This window comes from Penaeus monodon, chromosome 4 (assembly GCF_015228065.2).
Source record: "Penaeus monodon isolate SGIC_2016 chromosome 4, NSTDA_Pmon_1, whole genome shotgun sequence".
NCBI lineage: Eukaryota > Metazoa > Arthropoda > Malacostraca > Decapoda > Penaeidae > Penaeus > Penaeus monodon.
In genome coordinates this window covers 24,466,044-24,471,434 of record NC_051389.1, presented here as the reverse complement: position 1 = coordinate 24,471,434, position 5,391 = coordinate 24,466,044, and the positions used below count along the sequence as shown (strand labels likewise).

Here is a 5,391-nt window from a genome sequence, read left to right as displayed (position 1 = left end):
ATATATAATATATATTTTAAATTTTATATATATTATATATATTTATATATTTTTATGATATAATATATGTATATAATATGTATATAATGTTATAAATTATATATAAAATTTATATATATAATATAATGAGAGAGAGAGAGAGAGAGAGAAGAGAAGAGAGAGAGAGAAAAGAGAGAGAGAGAGAGAAAAGGGGATATAAAAATAAAAAAAGCGTTTCAGTAATATAAATGTGCGCGGGGTGCCCCTTTTGCAGCATGCACGAATGTTATTTTTTTTTTTTACTTATGAAAAAAAAGAATAAATTATTTTTCAAAACACTAGAAGAAATTAGGGCCCATCGCTTTTTTAGAATTTTTTATTTTCCCTTTTTGTTTATTCTACCCCAAAAAAATATAGGAATTTCCTTTTGACAGAAGACCGGATCAGATCATGTGATTCATCGGTGTTTGACGGGCCCCGGATATGCTGTTGGGTTGGGGTTTCACCCCCTTGTCCTCACAGCTTCAGACCCAAGATATGTTACTGGGCCCCGGGTTCCCCCTGCCTGCTACGAGTTTTTCCAAATTTAATCCCATAAGAACGAAAATAAAAAAGTATTAAAAATTTTATTCTAGGGGTTTTCCCTTAACCTTCCCTTAGAAAATCGGTACCAAATAACGTAAATTCTGCTATTAAAATAACAAAATATAAAAAGACCTGTGCAGCTAGAAAAAATTTCGCCTTTGGAGGGGTGACAGGGAAAAGGTTAATTTTAGAGGGCCGCGAACTTTATAAACCAAATCACCCCTTTTATAAAGGGGCAGTGGCATTAAAAAACTATAAATGATGCAAAAAATTGATAAGTTGCAAGCTCGATACCCGGGGGAAAAACCCAAGGGGAAGGGAAAAATTTGGGACTTTTTTTGCCACGCTTAAGAACGAAAAGGCGGGGCGGCAGGAGCTAGCAAATTTTTATTACAGACGCGTAGGAAAATAAGGGTGGGTCTGTATCAGTTGGAAGTATAGGATGGGACGAACGAAAAGGACTCGTTTCAGTTTTACCCGTAAAGAAAAGTTAAATATTTTCCCCATGTGTGGTTGTGTGTTGTGTGTTGTGTGTGTGTGTGTGTGTGCATTTATGCAGCGCATATTTTGCCCTAGCGGTGTATGACAAAATACTTTGGGGTTGATGAATTATATATTTTGGCTATGCTTTATACAGAGGTAACCCCTGATCCTTCCCAGGGGGGCAGTGGTTAGGAACTTTGGTGGATCTCAACCCCCCATATTCCAATAGATACCCATTACCATATTTTGCAAAACGCAGGGCACAACCATTCGGCATATGAGCACACAGGATTTATATGAATACAAAAATAAAATTTCTTTTTATAGCACATTTTATAATTATATATTAACAAACCCAAAAAGGTTTAAATTAACCGAAAAGTGTCATTCCTTTCCTATATTATATAATATATATATATATATATATATTATATATAATATATATATATATACAGTATATATACATATACTTATTTTATACCCGCTTCTTTGGGGAGTGTTTTTTTCTGTATCTTTGACCCAAAGGTTTGTTTTTCCTAAAGCAAATTTTTTTCTGTCGATTTCCCGACAGTAAAAAAACAATTTTTTGTGATAAATCGGGCCCTTTGGCGCAACGGGTAACGGTCTCACTACGGATCAGAAGATTCCAGGTCAATCCTGGCAAGGTCGTTATTGTGAGTTTATTCATTTGAATTTAAATGTGATCAAATAGAAATATGTCATTGTGTGTTTACATAAATAAGTAAACCCCAAATTTTATAGCACCACACACAACACTACTGTAAAGAAAGGGATATTTGGGACTTATGCACGTAAACGGCGAGGGTGGCGCCGAGGCAGGGGGGAGTGACATCCGATAGACCGAGAAGGGACGGCGTAATGCAAATATCAACGAGGACATTCTTCAAAACAACTTTGCTTCTTTACAGGGGACATGCAAATCAGATTTCATTACAGGCGTGTCAGAAAAATAAGGATGGACCTTGTATCAGTTAAACGTACAGGACGGGTACAAAACAAAGATGAATGAAAGTCGTTTGCATTTTTAACCCTGCAAAATAAAGTTACAATATACAGGCACATATATTCTCACTTTCACTAATATATATATATATATATATATATATATATATATATATATATATATATATATATATACATATATAATATATATTATATATATATATATAATTATATAATATATATATATATATGTATGTATTAGCTTTGCTGGGGGTCACTAGCTTTGCTGGAGGTGGATGCCTGCCAGCCAGCCGACTTCGACGACATACCTGCCTGGGGAGTGAGAGTCGTTGATGGCGTATTGCCAATTTGAACTTCAAACTACCCCATGGTAAATATCTCAGGTTGGCACTCCCTAACAAGCTAAAGATATCTGTTCACCCTACTATGCCGAAAACCTTGTTCCTGCTAACATTATCTTGGTCTTATGAAAAGTATTATACTTGACATTACACTATATATATATATATACTATATATATATATATATATATATATAGTATATTATATATAGATAATGTATATATATGCAATATATATATTTGTATATACTCATATATATATATATATACATACACATGCACATATATACACACACATATATATATATATATATATATATATATATATATATATATATATATATATTATATATATATTATATATATATATTCATACACGCAAACATACATACCTATCTTTGAAGATGAATGGGAGTCGTTTGCAGTTCTTAATCTGAAAGTTAAAAAATACAGGCATATATATATAATCACCTTCACTCACACACATATACATACAGTCACACACACACGCACACATCTATATTTCTGCACCCCACACACATCTATATAATTTTACACATATATGCACGCACGCACGCACACACACACACACACACACACACACACACACACACCACACACACAACACACACACACACACACATACAAACACACACATACGAGGTGTGTTCAAAAGTGTCCGACTTTGTGCGTAAACAAATGAAGCTGCTAGAACGTCATTTAGTGCATATGCGTCGACGTTCCTAATTTGTATGCGTAAATTTCTTCTAATCTACAGAAGCTGTCAGTCGAAAGCAAACGAGCAATAAGTGAGGATGAGTAAATGCCGTCGGAGTTAGGCATATATATAATCACCTTCACTCACACATATATACGCACAGTCACACACATGCAAACATCTATATTTCTGAACACCACATACATCTATATATTTACACACACATGCATATATATATATATATATATATATATATATATATATATATATATATATACGCACACACACACACACACACACTCACACATACACACACGAGGTGCGTTCAAAAAGCGTCCGACTTTTTTGTGCGTAAACAAATGAAGCTGCAAAACCGTCATTTAATGCATATACGTAGACGTTCCCAATGTGTATGCGTATTTTTTTTCCAATCTACAAAATATTCGTTTTACCCCAAATGCAAGTATCATTTCCGTCAAATCGAGAAAATAAAACAAAGGTTTCTCCGCTAAATATGGCCTTGTGGCGCAACGGATAACGCGTCTGACTACGGATCAGAAGATTCCAGGTTCGAATCCTGGCAAGGTCGCTTACCGTCAGGCAACATCACTTGCTGAATTGAATAATTTTGAATTGATATGCGCTGGTGAGCTAGGAATATGTTTGTTCGTGTATGTATATGGATAAGCAAACCAATACTGAACACACACACACACACACTGCCGTAAGGAAAGGGAAATTTTGGTAGCGGAGCCGGGTGGGGGAACACTATAGACCGAGAAAGGAACAGCGTAATGCAGATGCTAACGCGGACATTCTTCAAAACAAAAGTGATCGTCTCTCTACAAGGGAAGTGCAAATCACATTTTATTTATAACATTTCAGGAGACAGAGGCTGTAAAATAGTTAAGCAGCAGTACCGAGGACTTAGCGTATGTAAATGAAAATGAGATTATTTTATGATATCATTCCTTATAAGAACGTAAAAGATGTAGAGGACTCTGTATATAAAGAACGATAAAAATGAAAACAATAAAAATACATATGTACCCTGTTACTAACTCGACTGCTGGTCGTAGACTCCCTGACAGCCGACTTCGACGACCCTGAAACTACCCGATGGCAAATATCTCAGGTTAGGCGTTCCATAACACTCCAAACAAACTAACGACATCCGCCCACCATTCTATGCCGAAAACCTGCAATCATTACATGTTCGTCTATGGATAGTTGAAAGTAGTTTCTTGTCACTACAATATGAAAAGTATATGTACATATATATACACTTTTATATATATACAAACACATATATACGTACATATACATTTATACATACATATGTTGACATGTATAAAATATACATTTGTAGACATGCTTACTTTATTGGGTGGTGCATAAATTTGTTCTTTTTCTTTACTTGCTATCATTAGGCGAAATGTTAGTTTCCCAAATGCAAGTAAGTCTCTTTTCAGACATAATAAAATATACTGGTTTCTTGAATAAATATGGCCTTGTGGCGCAACGGATAACGCGTCTGACTACGGATCAGAAGATTCCAGGTTCGAATCCTGGCAAGGTCGTTTATAATCATGCAATATCACTTGATAACTTGCATAACTTTGAATTCAAATGCATTTATCACCTAGAAATGTAATCGTTTGTGTGTATGTATATAAATAAGTAAACCAATATTGAATATATATATATATATATATATATATATATATATATATATATATATATAATATATATATATGCACGCATGCCCCCACACACAAAACACTTTTTTATGCTTAATAGTTAGATGGCCGCGTAACTTTATAAACGCAATATCACTGCCTTTATGAAGGCAGTGGCATCTACAAAACTCATAAATGCCATTGCAATAAATGTGATAAGTTGCAACTGCTCGATAGGCGAGGGAAAGCCAAGGAAAGGGAAATTTTGGGACTTATTGCCACGCTTTAAGCACGTAAAGGCGAGGGCGGCAGCGAGCTAGCCAAATTTTATTACAGACGCGTCAGGAAAATAAGGATGGATCTCGTATCAGTTGGAATGTATAGGATGGGTACAGAACGAAGAGGACTCGTTTACAGTTTCTACCCTGCAAAGAAGAGTTACAATACTTTCCCTCATGTGTGTGTGTGTGTGTGTGTGTGTTCATGTATGCATGCATATTTGTGGCGGTATGATGACATCATATATTTGGCTGTCTTTATACTGGGATGGCTAACCCATGATCCTTCCCCAGGGGAGCAGTTGGTTAGGTAATCATTGTTGGTGGATCTCAACCTATCATCAT

At 35.2% G+C, this 5,391-nt stretch overlaps 2 non-coding genes across 2 annotated transcripts; both read left to right on the top strand.

The window, feature by feature from the left end:
* Positions 1-3,605: 3,605 nt before the first annotated feature.
* On the top strand, positions 3,606-3,678 carry Trnar-acg. Its single transcript has one exon. It is a non-coding gene; the product is annotated as a tRNA-Arg (tRNA).
* A 918-nt stretch (positions 3,679-4,596) lies between these two features.
* On the top strand, positions 4,597-4,669 carry Trnar-acg. Its single transcript has one exon. It is a non-coding gene; the product is annotated as a tRNA-Arg (tRNA).
* Positions 4,670-5,391: the final 722 nt, after the last annotated feature.